The sequence below is a fragment of the Lolium rigidum genome, chromosome 4 (assembly GCF_022539505.1).
Source record: "Lolium rigidum isolate FL_2022 chromosome 4, APGP_CSIRO_Lrig_0.1, whole genome shotgun sequence".
NCBI classification, from domain to species: Eukaryota; Viridiplantae; Streptophyta; class Magnoliopsida; order Poales; family Poaceae; genus Lolium; species Lolium rigidum.
Genome location: NC_061511.1, coordinates 186,159,227 through 186,180,205, shown reverse-complemented (window position 1 = coordinate 186,180,205; position 20,979 = coordinate 186,159,227). Strand labels below are relative to the sequence as shown.

Genomic DNA, 20,979 nt, shown 5'->3' with positions numbered 1-20,979 from the left:
CTCCTTAATTAATAGAATGAGGCAAAGCTTTTGCCTCCATTTCAAAAAAAACTATGTCAATGGTGTGACCATTTGTTCACCTTAGTGCAAAAGGTATATACTATTGTTTCCATAGTTTAAAAAGTTGTTACCTTGCACGGATCTTAGCGTCGAATTTATAGTTATATTGGTGCTGATTGGGCGTTAGTAAATTCTTAGAAGATTGCGAGACCGATTAAAATAACTCAAAGTTTATACATGTATGCAATCTTCACTTTGATTCATTATCAAGGTGTTGCCTACATCCCCATCGCCTCCACCAGCGCCCTATCTACCCCCGCAAAAAAAAAAGATGTTGCCTACATCCCCATCGCCTCCACCAGCGCCCTATCTTTGCTTTTTCTGGTTATATTGTTCTGGTGCAATATTCTGCCTGGACATCCACCATCCGAATAATACTGGGACATAACCAGTGTCTGTCATATCTTTAGGTTTTACTGGTCAATTCGTGTGTAAGTTTGCGAGATGCAGGCGCAGCTCGAGCTAAAGCTCGGAATTCACAACTACTCCGGGCTCCGGCCCTCAGGTGGAGAGTTGGCGAGCAACAGGCCTTTGGTTTGGACAAAAGGTGATGAAAGAGGGACATAATCGTGAAAATTTGAAAACAGGATGCTTGGCAATGTAAGGCATCTTCAGCGGGGCTACCCATCTTGTCCTGTGCAGTCTAGAATGGTTCACGCTGACAACGGACCAAAAAAACAGCCTCCAGGACAACCCAAACAGACCGACTGTTCACGCACGACCCACATCAAACTTGCGTCATGGATGGATCGAGCCGGACAGACGCCAGACAACAGCTTGCTCTTCCTCCCTTGTTGGCAAGGCAGGCTCGGCCATGGTCCCTGATACGTCTCCGACGTATCGATAATTTCTTATGTTCTATGCCATATTATTGATGATACCTACATGTTTTATGCACACTTTATGTCATATTCGTGCATTTCTGGAACTAACCTATTAACAAGATGCCGAAGTGCCAGTTGCTGTTGTTTTTTGCTGTTTTTGGTTTCGAAATCCTAGTAACGAAATATTCTCGGAATTGGACGAAACGAAGACCCGAGGGCCTATTTTGCCACGAACCTTCCGGAAGACCGAAGAGCATACGAAGTGGGGCCACGAGGTGGCCAAACCACAAGGCGGCGCGGTCAAGGGGGCCTGCGCCGCCCGTGGTGTGGGCCCTCGTCGACCCCCGACTCGCCCCTTCCGCCTACTTAAAGCCTCCGTCGCGAAACCCCCGAGGCGAAAAACCACGATACGGAAAACCTTACTGAGACGCCGCCGCCGCCGATCCCATCTCGGGGGATTCTGGAGATCTCCTCCGGCACCCTGCCGGAGAGGGGATTCATCTCCCGGAGGACTCTACACCGCCATGGTCGCCTCCGGAGTGATGAGTGAGTAGTTCACCACTGGACTATGGGTCCATAGCAGTAGCTAGATGGTTGTCTTCTCCTCATTGTGCTTCATTGTTGGATCTTGTGAGCTGCCTAACATGATCAAGATCATCTATCTGTAATACTCTATGTTGTGTTTGTCGGGATCCGATGGATAGAGAATACCATGTTATGTTATGTTTTCTTGCCCGGCCTATATATACTAGACTAGCGTTGTTGGTTCAGAAACATTAGATCGAGAATTAGATCGATGCAGAGATGGATCGATAAATATATCAAGGAAGGCCACGGTTCAAATAGAACAATATATACGACCGAGCAATCCAGAGTACATAATAGAAAATGAGGTTAGGTCAGTGGAAGAAGCAAATCATCAAAGGATCATCGAGGAAGGATTACTACGTACCCTCTTCGTGGCCGGCTGCACGGCGATGACGGAAACCACGCGATGAAGTTGATCGGAATCGGCGACAGAGTTCCCTCTCTCCTCTCCTCTCCTCTCCTCTTCTCGCCGAGCAAGAGTCAAAGTCTAAGTCACACGCGACGCACGCGTAGGCTTCACCTCTCCTAGTATATATAGACTACAGGCTAAGATAGATGTTTTCCTTCAAAACTCCAAACTTGGCGCCAGTTTTTCATCTCCACCAGTTGCCGCCGCGGTTTTCATTCGAAATTAGGCGCCGGCGATTGATTTCCCTGCGGTTATTATGGGCCTAGTAATAACTGATTTGTTCCACTTGTTTTGGAAGGAGCGGATGGAGGGGATGGAGGGTGGAGGAGTACTATTTTGCCACGACTCACCCACGGGACTAGTTAGTTTTTCCAAATATAATAATGATATAGCCGCTTTCACGATTCCCTACTTCAAATAGTCTACCAAACCGACATTTTAGGAGCGGGTCAATCCCCTAAAATCAGCAACTTGTCTCATTATTATAAGCATATATCCAACTATCAATACCGTGATTTGTGAGAGCTTTCGTTTACATGGAATATGATTAATTGATTCAGCAAAATGTTCTTTTTCATGGAATAATTTCCTTTGTATGGTTTGCTTAAATAGATTGTACCTTGTACCTTGTATTTTCATCTACTCTCTCTGTCCATAAACATGGTGCTCTCCTCTCCTCGATAAGGAACAAAGCAATGGCCTTGGCAATCACTTTCAGTTCAAAGTTCGAAGTTTTTGGGCTCCATTAGCGCCACTTTTCTCATCTCCCTCCGGCTAATTTAGTTTCAATATATAGCTCTTCATTACATTAATTAAGTACAAAGAAAGCACAACACATAGATAGCAATGTGCCCCAGATCCGTGAGGAGGAGCGCGGCTGCAGATTCTCCCTCGCTAATTAATTACCCCTAATTTCTTCTCCCCCAATAACTACTCCAGAATTCAGAATCCCTTCCTGTGTTATCGGAAGCCAACATGGCAGATTGATTCCCGGAAACCATGCAAATGCCTATGTACAAGGATGCATCATACCGAGCCCGATGAGCGTCCTGGCCAAAAAAAAAAATGCATTGGATACCACCTACTCATTCATTCCGTAAATAAAATGTCTAATGCACGCCCCTTCATGTGTTAGTGGAAGCTCATAGCACAAGTATTTGTAATATGTTCCACACATTCAAAAATGTGTCGATTCTACATCAATACAACAAGACGAAAACAAAACAAGCTGTATGTGCATCTCTCAACATTGAAATGTTAATTCTCTCAGTTTTGGCATAAAAAGAACCCACATGGATCTCTCCCTCTAGGTTGAATATGATCAGCCGAAGAAATTTCTAATGCCAACATTACATAAAAAAAATGGACCTTCCATCCACATAGATGCTCCAGGCCAAACAAAGACAGCCGTCCACCTGCAACTCATTATTAACCTAACAGGCAGTGAACACAGCACTGCGTCAATGGAATCGACAAAGAAAGCATGTACGGCCGTAACAACCTGCTGCATGTACATCCTATCACCTGCACGCCAATAAGCCAACAAAGGTTCAGCTCCACGAAGGGCACATGGAACTACTGCTTAGCACGCAAGCAACACATGCACAGATAAAATGTTCAACAACTGACGATTATTTAGACCACCAAAACTTGGTCAACATTAGGATTGGTTAGATCATATCAAATAAAATTGATCAGCAAGTGACTATCTGATCTAGAAGCTAGGCAAGTGATCGTTCTGCAACTAAAAGTCACTAAATGACTTGTATATTGGGTCATACAAACGACACTAGGCATGGCATGATCTAGAAAAGCATGTACAATCTCAGAAACTAAGAAATCCCACACGGAGCAAGGATGCCCACGATAACATACGAGAGAGGAGGCACGTAGAACTCACCGGCAAGGAGGTGAGGCCAGCACCACCATGGTTGCGGTATGGCCCGCATGAGCGCCGTGTCACCAACCAAAGGAAGAAAAGGAGGCCGAGAGGACCAAGCATGGCCTACGACTGCACTACAGGAGGCCATGGTCGACCACTCGCCATCGTCGCCACCATCAGGAGGCCACAAAGAAAACCTGGAAGTTACCATATGCTAACGGCAGATGTATGACAATTGATCACATAAACTTCAGAGTAATTGTTTCAAAAAAATATATATACTGGCAGAACAATAAGGAACTGCTGAGCACAAGAACACATAACAACTTCAATCTGAGAAACTATAATTTAGCACAAAGAAAATTGCCAAGCAATTGAAATAGAAGAGCTTCACTAGGACTAGCAAGAATCAAATAACAACAGGACCACCGGTTGAGCATTCAAGTTAGCTGCCACATGAAAAAAAATTAACTCATTTGGTGAAGAACATGGAACATACACAAGCTCAAGCCCCGTGATAAAAAAATTATATGTAGGTCACGACACAAAACATGTTTGCATAGAAATAATCTAGAACTACAAGTTATTAGCATTGCAAGACAGTGCCAGATAAAAAAAAGTTTTCAAGTCCTAATTAGTGACACTCCAAAGTCAAATAGTACTATGAGTTGATACTTTTACATGTCTTCAAGCTTTGATGCTAATTGATCAAGCCAATAATCAAATCATTCAGGAAACAATGATTGACCATATGAACACATCCACAATGCACACATCACGCTTCGAAGCAAAAATGTAGCTTACGCATCAAACTATAATACTTGGGTGTCTCTACCTACCGCAATTGAAACAAGAGTGTGATTGCAAACGAAGTAAGAGTGCTACTCCTGTAATTATGCAAGGAACATGATCAATAGCAAAGCCAAATATTTTTGCACAAAATGCTCCTGTCACAAGTTGATCTGAACCAGCCACTGTTATTCCTGTAGATTTTGAAATCGAACAAGTAAACTACACAGGATGACTTGAATTTTCTAGCAGGGCATGCACACAACAGACTAAAAAATAGTCAAGTTGTTATAAATTGCATTTGTTGCTTGTTATTACTGGTGACCACAGTATGCATAAGAGAGACACTACCACTGATTCTTTGAATGGGAGTATGGAACCGAGAGACCATTGGTATAAATTATAATTTTTTTAAATTAAAACTCCAGTTACATTCAAATATAAGAAAGAGCATATCACGTTTTCTGTGAGGCCAGCAAATTGGCTACTTCTTTTATTTGTGCGAGTAATCAGATCATCCAATAGATTAACAAGCTCATCAACTGACTACATGAGAAGGCAGAACTCATGACCAGTTGCTACATCGGCCAAAAAAAGGACATGGGGATGAACCAGGAACTCACCTCAAGAGGTTGTAGACGAGGCAGAGAATCACCACCACAGTGGTTGCGGCGCGGTGAACTCGCGGTCATAGCACGACGGCAAGAAGCAAGGTAGTCGAAGCCAAGGGATGGTCAGGCCTAAAACCATGCACGAGGTGTGCCAACACAGCAACAGCAGCTTCACCGGAGGTAGAAAGGCCATGTCACACCAGTCCAGGCAGCTCCAGGTCAAGTTCTCTCCTACTGCCTGCAAAGTCAATGTAAAACTTACTCTATATTTCTGCAAATAGGACAATACATGTATCCACACCAATCACCAAACAAATAAAGACCATGCAAAATTGCAAATAAAGACTTGTTTCATCTTATCCGAGAATAAAAATAATGATAGGGAAGAGAGGTATCCTTGGGTAGTACTAACCAATAACACCCATAAGAAGAGAGGTAACCAGAGATAATTATGAGATGGGAAATATAAACATCCATCAATACAGTACTTAATTATACACTCTACAGTACAATTATGAAATACAGGGCACAAAGCAGAGGAAGATCTTTTCTCGACGGATGAGATCACTGGATATAACATACAAATGCAGATGCCAGTACAAAAATAAATTGACAGTGACAAATCATATCTAGTTAGCTAGCTAACCTGTTCCTTAGGAAAGCGTTGAGGAGACTGATCCCTGTGGAGAACTGACCGGCATCGGGGCGATGGAAAAACTGGGCACGTGAGGCCACGGCCAGCCCAGAAGCACCACCAGAGCCGGAACGCCCGGGTCACACCGGACAAAAATCTGTAGTAATAGTTAAAAGTCAAAATGCCAGAAATAAATACTACTAGTTCGGCTACAACACCAACTAGAAATTAACTATTGAAGGCTAAATTTTAATGATGGCAACATATGAAGTGATACATACATAATAATTCAAGTTGTAAATGGCAAAAGGAGAAGAAACATAATTCCCCCAGGTCATAAAATGCAAGGATTGAGTAAAATACATTATCTACATGTAACATCTGAGCTAGCTGCTTGCTTGCTTAACCTGTGTCATAATAAGATACTAAAAGGAGGTTGCAGTTATTCATCCCAACCAGTGTCCACCGGCAAATGGTATTTGACATGAATACTTATTTGCATGTCCAGTTTATATACATCCCAGTTAAGTGCCCAGAAAGACATAAAGACATACTGCAAATTCAGAGTACCCAGAAAGACAGAAAATTAGATGTGATATTTGAGAAAAGATCACATCAGACCATGCAAGTATTGATCCTTCAATAGCTGCAACAGGAACATATTCATCTCCAATAGGAATGTGAGACCAATGGAAGTGAATCCTTCCCCTCCTGCACCACTACTGCCAGCTCTTCCAAAGCTTCCAGCACTAGAAAGGATGGAGCTCTCCGCTAGGGACAGTGTGCGCACAAATAGAAGAACTGTACCTCCAGAACCACCTCCAGGTCCAACAGAGGCATTAGTTACAGCATCAGTTGAACTGCCACCCTCCCACAAACCAACACTGGAATGCAGTTACAATAAATGTAAGATCTACTGCGCTTCCAAGACAAAATATGGGCCAATCATTGATGGGAAATTCTAAAGAGAGGCGCCGCATCGTTGAGCCTCCGGTGCGGCGGAAAAAAATGCATCGCTCCCTATTAGGAACCGCATCGCTCTCACCTTTGGTCCTTATCCCCTCACGAGCTTTCTCAGCCACATAATTACTTTCTCTCTCAGGCCACACGGAGGAGCACCTCACCCGAGAGGCGGCAGAGCGACTCGTCGGTGTACCATGTCGGAGCGCCACACGGGACGGGCGCCGGAGCGCCCCACAGGACGGGCGTCGGAGCTCCACGCCGGACGGGCGCCGGAGTGCTGCATCACCGCTGCCGAGCACGCTGCGGAGAGGTGCATCCCCGGGCATGCTGCGGAGGCCGCCGCCGAGAGGGGCACCACCGAGCGCTAGGAGAAGGCCGCTGGCGACGAGCACGAGGAGGCCGCCGGCGACAAGTAGATGGAGGCCCGCGACGTGCACGAGGATGCTCCCAACGACGAGCTGATGGAGGACGCCGCTGTCGATTTCAGAGGCTGGCGTGATTGCCTGAGTTTTTCCTCTCCTCCACCCTCTCGATTTGTTTTTTTGATGCGAGTAGCATATGTTGGTTACCTGCTGATTCTGTACCTTCTCCTACTCAAGTTTTCTTGTGAACACCCTTTTAAAATTGATTGCTGGTAGTTGATTAGTGGCGTGGTGACGGTGTAATTCAATAGCTGCAGGGGCATCTTCTTTTGGTTGAAGATGGATTTCTCCGACTACGGCTACAGATTTTCAAGTTCTGAATGTAGTCAATCGTGCAACTAGCACCAATAGAAAACATGCAATTAGGCCTAATTAACCTGGAAATTGCTATTAGTAATCTGGCAATCAATATCTGATGAAAAGTTTAGCCTGGCAAACTAGGCATAAGTAATCAGTAATTAGGGTCCAGTTAATCCAGTAATTAGTAACGAACTGAACATGGCAAACCAGGCTCAATTTTTTTCACAATTTGTAATCTGGCAGCTAGGCATAATTAATCTGGCGGGCAGGCACAATTAATCTGGCATTTAGTACATATTTTTAACACTAGTATGATGTGACTGGCTTTTATGAAGACACGCATGTGATAAATTTTACTACTAGAGTAATATGTTTGTGGTACTATGACATGATGAAGGTGCAGCGAATAGTGAAAAGAGTCGTTTATGGAGCTGACACAGTGGGGTTGTTCCTGCATGAAAGAGCCGCCGCACGGGAAGAATTTTATGCGGCGCCGCTTTGTAGCACAAGCCAAGTGATCACACGGTAGCGAGGCGGATATGGCCAGCTCCAGGTGGACGCCAGCAGCAGCAGCCCAGGCAGGCAACCACCAGCAGGAGCTCGGGGAGACCCACACTGTGCAGCTGGGCAACAACCACCGGTGGTGTAGTCCTTGTTCGACTTCCTGTACCTGAATCAACCCAAATCATTTCACTTTTATGACATCTTTTGAACCATGATAAAAAAACGCACAACCAAATCCTAGCCATATTACCAACACAAAATCAAACCAGTAAGTAATAGGCTCAGTGGCAGGAGCACAGAAAAAACATTGCTTGGTGGCCGTTGTATCAAAGAGCAAGTAGAGGAAAAAGAATAAACCAATAATTTACCTAATCTGAGAGTCCACCAAAAATGGAAGTATGAGAGCATGGGAAGGTCTCAACAAAGTACAGGCATGCTGGCTACTGGGCTTGTAAGGGTTTGTTCATCTACAAGAAGAAATGGCATCAGTATCAAGTACTTGCAATGTTCAAGCAGAATTCAAACCACAGAAGGATAGATATATAGAAGCAAATCCTAAAATATATTCAGCAGCATATTTCTATAAGCAGGAGGTACATATGATACAAAGAAATGAAAATTTTGAAATAACAAGCTAACATATATACTGCCATACTGATACTGGAGATATATATGATACAAAGAAGTAATAAAAATTCATTAAATCATTTTATTGGTGCCTTTTTCGCTAACTTTGTCTTGTGTTTAACAATCTCTGTTGTGCACGCGTTAACTACATCAGCAAGTATTGATATGACTTGGTTCTATCCAAAGAAGAAAGCAAAAGATACATGAGGTTTAAGAAAGAGCTCACAACAATTAAGGATAGCTCTGTTTAAGAGTGAACAAGATGTAGAGAGTATTGGCATATTAAACAATCAGAATTCAGAAGGTGCCTAACAGCAAGTATATCACAAGATTTCCCCTTTCCTATATGTGTATACCATAAGTACAAGTGCATTTTAACTTGCACATATATGACACAAATAAAACCCAAAATGGACCCTGCAAATATGCAGCTACCATATTTTGAAACCTGACAAATAACAAGAGAAAAAAGACTCAGCCATTCAGGTTAGTGAGCAGGCCATTAATTAAGAAGTACTACCTCCGGTCTAAATTAATCGACGCCGGCAGCAGGTACGATACGTGCATGCACAGGCTACTCTGTGCGTCGATTAGAAAAGAACAGAGGTACTAGTATTGAGTAACACTAAAAACTAGGGTAATAAAGTGGCACGCTCTTAAGTGAAATAGTTTTTCTGTGTTTTACTTCGCGTATATGCTTAAAAGAGTAGATTCTATAACTTCGCAAATAGTAGGATGATTTCTCAACATTTTGCCTAATCATATTATCTGAAGGACTACAGACTTCTTGAACGAAAATATTCCTTAAAGGCATTGATTACTTTTTAAAATATATTTGTCGGGCCCATCAGGTATTTGCTTAAATGGACGGAACATTGTGTGAAAACATCAAGCGCTCACAGTGATGAGCTGGTGATTTACTCAACAGTAACATTCAATCATAGAGGTGGTGAAAATATCAAGCACTATCCATAGTATGGTTGGAGGTCTGACTAACCAGTAACCAAAATAGCGGTGAAGATTGTCTAATGATGCAACATAGACATCATGGCACAGAGCATCAAGTATTGCACAAATTTGACATGGCAGGTAGATAAGGGCAAAGAATAAACCAAAAGCACTGGGAGCTGTTCACTGCCTTGCATCGTCACGTCTAAGATGTATTATGCTGTGCCATAACTGACACGAGGAAGCTCCTGAGCTAATGTCTGAAGCTGCTTCATAGTGGCATTACATAAATTCAAAGGCACCGAGCTGGAACCCCTGCAGCCAAAGAGGTACTATTGATAAAGACGAGTTTTTGGTGAGATAATCATGTACTTCTAGAACGCATGGAATGAACAAAGAATCGACTTACATAAAAAAAAAAGAAAATGCTAGGCCAGAACAAGCAAAGATCAACAAGCCAGTGGAAACTACAGAACCAGCAAATCAACAAAGAATCCACTTACATAAAAAAAAGGAAATGCTAGGCCAGAACCAGCAAAGATCAACAAGCCAGTGGCAACTACATAACTTCATGCCTTAGACATGTGTTTGCCTTAAAACTGCAACGAGAAGGAAAAAAAGAATCACTGAGTATGAATAATATGAAAAAATATTTCCTGTGAACATGATGCAAAGAAGCATTGGCACATCAGACAATAAAAAAGAGGTCCCTCCAAATAGGTTTCTCTTCTTATTATCATTAAGGAAAACACAAGGAGTAAAAGAAACAGATTTAAATTGCAAATTTACGCCTTAAATAAAACTTATAATGGAGCCTGCACGTCTGCATCCGTCAGACTTTGAAACCCGGCAAGTAATAGTGAAAATAATTTTTGCGAGACCCTCATATATGTGTTCTGGAATGCACGAGAGATGACCCGCCGTATTTTCCAGGACAAGACCATGGATGAGCTATTGGGGATGATACATCAAGGTAGCACAGGTAATAACCTTGTGAACCTTCTGTGGACCATTAGGAAACTAATGCCACCAGTTTTCTGCCTAGTGTTGTATATAAAACACACTAACTCATTGTCCATAGTACATATATGGTTGAACAAATATATAAGACTTACAATGCATAGTCTCGGATGCAACTTCACCCGGATTACCTTATTGATCATTATGTATCTAAAAACTTGCGTCAATTCACAACAATTGCATGAAGCTACTCAAGTCTATGGACAGAGCAAACACTGGAATGTTGGTCAAAGAAGCCCGCCCGATTCAACTACCGATTCATGCAACGACAAAAAAACTTAATAGACCAACATTGCTCAGGAACATTTATCAGGCATTAAAAGGACAAACTGGGTTCTAACTTACCTCCAATAAACCAAAGATCTCAACATAGTCAACAGTTTTAATTGTCCTGTGTTTCACACATCCACTAACAACAGCACCACGGCCCTGCAAATTGAAACAATCAATCAATGTAAGAATGAGCTGCCAATGAATCCAGGTACAATTAATGTCTTATTTTGGTCACTGGTGGTCTTTTTATGGAGCAGGTACTCACTCCTTAAGGATACTGACAGTCATGCTTATACCCAAAAGATTACACCTAAATAAGGACTGGGAAAGGGTGATCTTAGAATTTAGAAGCTAAGTAAACATAAATAGTGAGCACAAAGTGCTCAACAGGGTGAACAGGGCCTATAGCATCATAAAGTAAAAGACTTGTGATTCAGCATTTTAGAGTACAGTATTATTAGCCGTTACACATAGTCGGTGGCAACCCCGGAGCCAGGGCAACCTTCAGGGAAGTCATGAAGATAATAAATGATTAAATGTTGAAGTGCAAATACGCACAGCAAGAGTAAGTTGATAGCATCATCCAGCAGCAACGTCAGTGGCTACTAATAGTGGAACATTACCAGTCCAAAACTAGTTGAGAATATGATACCTGTGATTTATCACCGCGAAAGCTTGCAGAACCAAGACAACGAAAACGCCACGAGAAGGCTGGTCGCACATTTTCTCTGTTGAGCAAAATATGATGATCTTTGCCCCTTTCTTCAGCTCTAAAACCTGCTCCAAACGGTTTTGCTTATCCATTGATGGAACTATCTCTACATACTGCATCCATACACAACAGTGAAACTTAGAAATGGACCATCCAGAAGAAACAGCCAAATGATGTGATATATCAATTGCAATATACGACAGTTGGGTGCTCTAGAATTCCTTTTTCCAAAGAACTAAACATCATTACAATATTGAGCACCAATTGGTAGTAGCCACTATAAGAGGTACTACAACAAGGAAAGCATCCAGTATGGCAAACAAATAAGAATACAGCCATAAGGATTACCTGTGTGATGGATTGTTGGCAGCAAGTTCATCGATGTTTCCAATATTGATCTGGATATGATCTCTTGATAAATCACCAGATATTTTGTAATCTCTTTTGGCCAAGTGGTAGTGTACATCAGAGTCTGTCTTCTATCAGGAATCTCGTCCACAATCTTCCGTGTTTGTGGCTTAAAACCAATGGCAAGCATGCATTCAGCTTCATCATCTCCAGAATATCATCAAGTCGTCCAGGTGCAGCAACAACAATATGTGCTCTACGCTCAAGTTCTCTAAGCTGAGAGCCCTTTGGAGCACCACCATACAGGCACTGCAAAAATCAATGAAAAATGAAAATACATTCAAGATTGTGATACACCATCTAGCAGCAGAACTCGGGACATATAGCGCATTGTCTACAAGGCAAAAAAGAGGCACAACGGTTCATGGAAGGTCATTCCAAGATAAGACTTGTTTTGATATTGACAGCACCTTTTGTCAAGAATCAGACTAGTCTAAGATGTCTTTTAACAATTATATGTCTATTCTTACAAGGCAACACTTCTAAATATAATCACATGGTTACAATCAGTTGGCATCCAGTGTCTATTGGCGCTCCTAAGATGCCTTTCCCATCAATGTTTCCTCACTTCATTGGTCACTAATTTCTGTACTCATCTCATAGAACCAATAGGTACGATGGCAAATTCATGACAAAACAAGCTACCTGGAACTTATTTATTCCAAGACAGCTCTGGGTTGGAAGAAACATATAACCACTATTTTCTCACGAACATGACAAGATAAATACCTAGTTCTAACTTGCACCTGCTAGTAAACCCGAGAATGGTTCTAACTGCAACATAACTCAACCGTACCCGAAAGAATAAGGCATGGCACCACAACCGGAACTAAACCCATTTAATAATTCCATCCCCCCAACTAAAACCAAAACTATTCCGTATTTTCACCCAACTGAACTAAAAAAGAGTGCCAAACTATGGGTCAAAACCGTTTGTTGCAATTGGTTGAGAATCGTTCGCTCAAATGAGTTGAGTCCTATATACTGCTAGTCTGCGATCTATCAGCAAGCTCTCATGGGCTACGATCAGAGCAAAGACACAGAAATTCACGTAGTGAAGCAACAGGCAAGCAAGATGCAAAGGACAGATTGAGCGCTGCTGGACACAGCCATGCGCGAGCGCGCTGTTCCAGCCGGCCGCTTCTTCGTCGTACGAGCCCATGCGGTGCTCAGGCCAGCTCGGCGGCGAGATCCTGCACCACGCCTACCACGGGCCAGACACCTGCACCTTCCGGTATTACTACGGCAACTACGGCACGGGGCTCACATTGTTTCCAGAGGCGGTGCTGACAAAGGTGGTGCGGCCCTTCCGCAGGTAGCTGAGGCTGCCATTTTCGAACAGCAGCAGCCTCGACCACGGCGTGTGCTGGCAAGGGTGCCGATGGAGAGGAGCGCATCGGCGGGACCGTTGCCGAGGATGCTACTCCACTTCGAGGGCGCAGACCTTGACCTTCTGCGCCAGAACTACATCCTAGACGACCAGAGGGAGAAGCCCAGATCCCTTACGGCTACAGGCTTGCTCCATGCCATCGCTGTCCTGGTACCCGCCACCATCGGAATCCCCACTGTCGGTCCCGCCGGTGCATGCTCTAGCTGCAGCAGCTTGGCAGCAAGGTCACCACCAGTGCCAACATGGTCTTTCTAGCGCCACTGGCCAGGCGATTGAGCGCGTTCTTTCAGTTGTGCCAAGGCCGCCGGCGTCACTATTGACTCTCCCGCTCGGTCGCCACAAACCAATCCAGCAACCGGGCCTCGACCATAATTACACAGCTGTTAGGAATCCAATAGTTTTGCCCCGACCCAACCACACCCAACTGTTCTCTCTCTGAAGTCTGAACCCAAACCAAACCTAGCCGTTTACACTTTAGACCCATAACAACATGAACTAGTCGAGCCCACGATAAGAAACTGAACCAAACCAAGTCGGTTAATCAAGAAACGTTTCAGGTTTACCTGCTAGTACCAGAGACTAAAGAAGAAAATAGAATCCACAACAGCCATTAGCACAACTTAGAACATTCATACTTGATCCCCTAGTTTGCCGAACACACTAGATGGCAATACTGCAAAGTGCAAACCGAACCAGGAGCTATGCATCCCCGTACTAGCTTCAGGTCAATACCAACCTAGAAACATGAAAATAAACTGATTTGCAACCAAACATGACAAACAGTTGCATTTCTTCTCCCAAAAACATTTTCCGCGGCTAGAGGATTGGTCTCACATGCATCGTCCTAACACTGCATCTCGTGGAGAGCGATGACCATCAACAGTATGAATAGTTTAATATCCACGAGCTCAGGCTTTAGCATCAAGAGAACAATACTTGCCAAACATACAAATGCTTGTATTCGGGAACTCAAAAAGAAACAAATCTTTCAAATCGGAATAAATGGCAACCAACATGAGATAAAGGGCAACACCAACACACTAATGAATGAGCCATAAGAATGATTCACATGGTGTCAGATTTTAAACAATTTTGACTAACAATTTTAGATCACCAATTTCCCAATAATTAATATGAACCAAAAGAATGAATGAATATGTTGTTTGATCACATCCCATTCATCGAAACAGACACAATGATTACACAAGTGCTACCTTTCTTGAAGACAAAGCCAGTCAGCACGGCGACCATGGTCCACAGATTTAAACATAAGGCCTAAGCCCAGCTTTAAATTAATAAAGCCACGAAACCGGCTGATACAGAGTGCTTACAACGCATACACAGCTAACAGGCCACACAGCGACAAAAGCAAACAAAGGATAAGAAAGAAAGCTTAGCTTCAGACGCCAAGACCATCGTCTTCTAGAGTGCCGCCACCAAGAGGGACAGGGACAGAGGGAGGCATCAACAGCGGAAGAACTGCTTGCATCGCTTCTAGATGAACACATGGAGACTCACTCACGGTCTCTGACTCCGAAGAAGGACCCCTCCCTCTCGCCCCGGATCGAAGGGCACCACGCCGTGGGCAGGCAGAGAGGTTCCCCCAAGAACACTCCAGAGCAAACTCGAACCAAAGTTCATAGAAGAGACCAAGGCCTGCTGCCGCGCTAGATATCTCACCACGGCCAATGCCAACCCGAGGCAACGACACCGAGAACACGCAAGCTGCAGAACGCAGGCTCAACAGGAAGACCGGCAGACAAGGAACAGCCACAACCACCAGACAGGAGCTTGCAGCCTCCAAACCTGGGTCGTCGCCACACAAGAAGCATTGCCAAGCACCACCACCAACATCCAGAGACTCAACAACCATCCCTGCAGCCCCAGGCGATGCCTTCAAGAAGGGGAACGATGACGAGCCGCCGCCATCACCCATGTAGGGGTTAGGGTTTTCACCCAGGGCAGGGGGTGGGTGGGGGGAAGGGGGACCTCAACGAAGCCTGCAAGGAGGGAATCGGCGCCCGGGGTGTCGACGACGTCGTGGCCACCGCCGGCCAAGGGTTTCCCCCGGTCCCGAAAACCCCAGCACCATCCAGCCGGCGAGGTCGCAAAACAAGCCAGAGGACAAGAGTTTCACCAGTCAGCGATGGAGATCTCCCTAGATCTGGCATGGAGGGTCAACGGTGAACCTCGCACGCCTCACCGACACTCGCCGCCACCCTGCCGCCCACACGGCCAGGGCCACGGGCCAGCACTCACGGTCACCGCTCGCCGTGAAGACGGCGCCACTTCCACCATCCGGAGCCACCACTCCGGCGTCCAGGCCCCCCGCTGAGACCACCACCAGCAGCACCTCCAGCACCGAAGGCCGCCGCCACCGAGCCGCCAGATCCCGAGAGCCACCCGCCGCCACGGACGGAGGAGCGGCTGCCGGAGTCGCCTGCCAAGGGGGAGACGCGTCGGGGATGGACAGCGTCGCCGGGCAGCGGCCTCTGCCCCGGCAAGCCCAGCCCAGCCACCTTCCTTCCATGCGGCTGTGCTAGGCGCCGGGGGCCGCAGCCGAGGGCCAAATCCCCGCCGCCCCCTTCACCGGCGCCGCGGCCTTCGGCCGGCAGCACCTCGGGGGGCGACGAGGAGGGGGGTAGGGGGGAGGACGGACGGGGCGGCGGCGGCTAGGGTTTGCCCCTCTCGGTCGCCTGGAGGAGCGACGCGAGAGGATTCTCGCGTCCCGTTTTTTTTCCATGGTCCACAGATGGGTCACCAGGGTTTAACACTTTAACTTAATGAGAGCAGCGGACTCAAGTTGAAACACACAAAGAGCTTTAGTGAGAGACAAGGTGTGCTCATAGAAGAGACCATTGCCCTTTCTTTTGAACTTCAGGTGTTTCTTATACTGGATGGAGAATCACAGTATCACGCTGAAAACAAACCAGACTGTAAATTTGTGGACATCAAAGCTTAACAAGTAGTACACACTACGATTGATTGAACAAGCATACCGCTTCATCATCTTCTCCACGGAAGGTGACCTTCAGGTTATGTTGTATGCCCTTCTCAGCATGAACATCCAGGTCCTTCTCCTGAAGAACCTTGATATAGTGCAACCTAAACAAAAGTTAGACAATAAGATGATATATATTCAGCAAATGATCTACATGATACATACTCAACAAATGATCATGTAAACTGAGAACATGGTAAGCCCTAAATGATACATACATTCAGCAAATGATCATGTTAATTCAAAACTTGGTAATCTAACAGCACATGCATCAATAAGGCAGCAAACATAGTTCATCTTACTGAAAACAGCAGCAAAAGATAAAGGTACAAAGATAGTTGCAAGCAGTTGCTGCTAGTACAAATGCATTACGACAATCCAAGTAGTCGACACGAGTGACAGAAGCACAGAGTTCATAGTGCCATTTACAGGTGCTTAACCTCTCTATAGCATTTAAACCTTAATTGGTTTGCTGACACCAAACAAAACAGAGAGCCAGAATTGTTCTTTACAAAATGTGACAAAGCATAGTTTGAGTTCAGTACAACACTACATATTGCATATAAGGACAATTACCAACTTTATAAAGCATCGCAGCTTCAATAATTCAAAAGCATTAGATTTTCCCAAACATCGCATCAAGGTAGTAAACAAAATCGAATATTTCAGTGAAGGAGCCTCGTTCGCACTCAACACATACATACATCGAGCAGCCCAAGGTAATTAGGGAGTAACCGAGTGAGAAAGCAAGACCTTCTGGGGCACGCCTATGGGGGACGCGGTGCTGTAGGAGACGTCCCAGTCAACGAAGGCATAGGCAGCATGTCATAGTGGATGCCGGTAGCACCAGCTCAAGCTCCACTGGGCAGGTACAAATATTCTCAGCTACATTGTTATGCAACTTCGTTGCCAGTTGGAGCTTGCAAGACACATGAAGCATTCCTCAGAAACTTCACCTCAGCATCATTCTTCAGAACCTGCTTTTGCAATAATATGTCAGGAACTATGACAAACTACCATATGTGGATGTTATTTCACATCATATATGCTTACATGCCTCTTCAACTTTATAAGCTAATAATAGTAGTTCCGAACTAAAATCGCTTGGCTAGCTACATTCTGGAAGGAAAAGCAAAGAAATATTATACTTTTTACTTGCATCGCAATTTTCAAGATATATGGAACCAGTCAACCAGCTACTAAGAAAATTTTCAGTGGAATAACTACTTTCTGAAAAAAGAAAAGTTATGAGATATTATTATTCTTTTCACTTGCAGTTGCAATCTTCTAGATGGAGAACAAGCCACTCAGCCAAGCACTATAATTATTGATGTTTCCCTGATTCACACATTTAGCAGAGTAACTACACAAAGTAAATACAAAACTTAAACAAGAGGGATTAGTTGACCCCATAATTTAAGGAAGAAAAGGTGTCTATTTATATCTGAAAAATTAAACCTGCAGCAAGAGAAACATGAGACTAGAATCCACAAAAGAGGAATTGAAACAGGAACAGGACCTTGATGATGACGGAGGTGACGGAGCAGGAGAAGGCGATGCTGGACCAGCAGGTGTACTGCTCCGAGAACTTGCCCACCTATCTTTCTGACCCATCCACTCATCCGGCTGCTTAAGAAAGAGTCAACAGAAAATAGTATCAGCGAACTTTGTAACATAATGAAATTGACTAGGTACTGAAGCTAGCTGCCACAAGTGAAAGAAATATGTACTGATCATCTAGAAAGACAAACTGTGTTATTACTTCCCATTTAAAATATGAAGACACCACATTCAGCAAATGATCACAGGTATGTACGAATTAACAAACATAATCATTGTACACATCAAGTACTGAACAACTAAAGCTAGCTCCTGCCATGCTAAATCTAGAACACTATGGCTGACAGCACAAAACTATCCTCCTTTCTAAAACAAAAAGTTGATCATTTCAGTCTAGTTAACTAGCTGGGTGCATAAAGGAGAGATCTCACTAACATCAAAAACTGCATGAGTAATATAAAAAATCAGAAGCATAAATATGAATATAAAGACCACCTACTGGGTTTTATGAATAAAGAAATCCTCATATCATAAGGGATGTTGAGAACTTATTTAATATCGTATGACAAGTGGACGCTGAACAAGGATTTAATATCGCAGTGGTGAAAACATGCTAAACAAAGATTTATTATAGCAATGCTCAGAACAGGCTACGAAGTAAACAATATGGTAACTACATGCTTTGCACAGACAACACTTGAATACCACAAAACAATACATGAAACGATGGATTTATACCTCCAAATGGCAGAAGTGCGTCGACGAACTCATAGTGCAGAGTTGAAATATAGTGCAGTATAAGTGTTAACACATCTTGCAGACATTCAGCTTGAGTAATTACTCTTTCAGAGCTAAAAAGGAACATTTTTTGCTTGTTTGTTCTTCCACACAACGAAATGGACAGATTCCAATATATAAAAATTATATTTATGTGATCATAATATGTATATACAGGCACTATAGCCCAAATATTTAACAGATGCTAGAACCCGCTAAAACCATCAACTCCTCTAAACAGAATCTTGCATTTTATTAGGTCTAAACTTGGATAGGAGAACGGATCGTGACCTTACCATCGCAGGTGAGCTTGACGGGGGCATATCGAGGACATGGAGGAGGTCCTGCATCTCCAGCGCCAGCTTCAGCCTCTGCCACTGCTGCTGTTAGGGCGCCCTGCCATCGCCGTCATGGCCGCCATGCTCTGCAGCCAGCCAACAATGTCCCGACGCAGCAGTTGCTTCCAGGCAAGGAGAGACTTTGAAACCCCCATTCGATGGGGCTTCGTTCCACCTCAGAAGCCCTCTCCATTTCGTAAATATCGAAAGACATCGAAATGGTACCAGCCGTACTTAATAATAGAAGGAATTGGCAGAAATATGCATCATGCCATGTTGTAGTTAGTTGACGAACACCTATAAAACAGAAAAGCATAAACATAGTTTAGTTTCAGGAATTCTTAAGCATGCACAAACAACTAGACATGCATTTAATAGATGAAATACTAATAGAACAAGTACTGAATCAATCAGAGAGTAATATGCAGTTAACTAGAAAAAGCATGGGATTCTTAAAAATATAGAAAGCTACTACTAGAATGAGCTCATTTTATCATATGTCAGTGAGCACGATTTCACAAAGATTATGGATAGTTCAGTTTGTCTGGGATGAATGGATAGAAACATGGGATTAAGTTATTTAGTAGTCACGGTTATAGTGCTGACCGGCTCCAACAAACACTAAGAGGAACGACCAGAAGGACAAAAGAAAGAACATTTCCCTCAGATTTGTGCACTAATGGAAGCAATCATCGTGCCATACATTTTTTGACGGGCCCATCGTGTGACATCACGACCTAGAGCGCCAAACGGATTCACAAAGAGGAAGGCATGTTTTCTCCACTGCTAGCACACTCAACGTGATAAAAAGAAACCAAAAAAAAAAAAAAAAAATAGAAGGACAACATGGAGGAGAGGGGGCTCACGGGGCTGCAGCAGGTTAGGGGAGGTGACCGGCATGAGGATGACGGAGTCGTGTGCGGCAGCAGATCCACCGCGCCTCCATTCCTGCGCCGCCGCGAGCTCCAGCGCCACTCCTGTCGTCCGCTGTCGCGGAAAGACGCCGCCCCGGTCGTACCCGCAGGCCACCGGCACGCGTGGAGCTCGCAGGCCAGCGGACTCTGCCGGCCACAGGGCCGATCGATGTGGATCGCTCCGGGGAGGAGGCGGGCCGGGGCGCCTCCCTTGATGTGGGAAGGGAGATGGCGGCGGCGGCGTTCGATCTGCTCTGGCGCACTGGTGGCGGAGAGAGGGGGTGGCGGATGGGAGGAGGGACACGCCCGAGGTGTGGGAGACGAGGCACCGGCGAGGGGAGGAGCGGCGGCGCCGGCGGCGCCGGCTAGGACTATGATTTGTGGCGGATCAGGAGGAGCGGTGGGTTTAGGGTTGGATGGAATCTGTTTTTTGGTCACGCGTTTGATTCGGTGCGTTGGATGGACGATTCAGTCGATCATGCGTTTAGTTAGGTCTAACCAAAATTTCGCCTCGCACCATGCGTTCGAGCCGCTCATGTTGGAATATTTATGGCTTATAACAAGTAATCATCCCCATGCGGTAAATAAGCATGAAACCATGCCCAGGACTGCCACAAATTGTTTGGGCAGGGGTTAGTACCCAAAATCTGCCACAAGTTGTATGTTACACTACTACAAAAATCCTTACCGTCAGCGTATGGATTTGGCTATCGCCGGCGCCTTCGCGTTCGCCGGCGATCACCTCGCCGGTGGTAAGGGGTTATCCCCGGCGCATAAGACCAATTCGCCAGCGGTATGTCATTTAGGATTTTTTTTAAAGAGCAACTGACCGGAGCGCGGCGGCTCGATGAGCAGCAACCCGTAGTGGTCGGAGGCGAAGCAGCAGGTCGGCCGCCGGCGTCGAGGCCTACGTGGTCCAGGCCATCTGCAGAACGCGCGACCAGGACGCGAGCTGCATCTCGCAGTCGCCGGCATCCAGGTTGTCGCGTGGCCAGGATGTGACCTTGAGGCGCATCCGCATCCGA

General features: G+C 44.9%; 1 long non-coding RNA gene across 4 annotated transcripts; it reads right to left on the bottom strand.

Moving 5' to 3' along the window:
* Positions 1–3,037: 3,037 nt before the first annotated feature.
* LOC124706615 lies at positions 3,038–20,000 on the bottom strand. 4 transcript variants are annotated; one of them, XR_007004499.1, is made up of 15 exons: positions 19,907–20,000; positions 18,999–19,337; positions 17,885–17,991; positions 17,119–17,342; positions 16,364–16,469; positions 11,915–12,223; positions 11,507–11,679; positions 10,927–11,010; positions 10,065–10,160; positions 8,355–9,876; positions 7,919–8,152; positions 5,810–5,954; positions 5,176–5,401; positions 3,782–3,960; positions 3,038–3,405 (listed from the first exon to the last, which is right to left on the bottom strand). It is a non-coding gene; the product is annotated as an uncharacterized LOC124706615 (long non-coding RNA). The 4 variants fall into 4 exon arrangements; XR_007004500.1 differs by lacking the exon at positions 10,065–10,160 and having other exon boundaries at positions 8,355–8,453; positions 9,726–9,876; XR_007004498.1 differs by lacking the exon at positions 10,065–10,160 and having other exon boundaries at positions 3,782–3,977.
* Between the last annotated feature and the right edge of the window lie 979 nt (positions 20,001–20,979).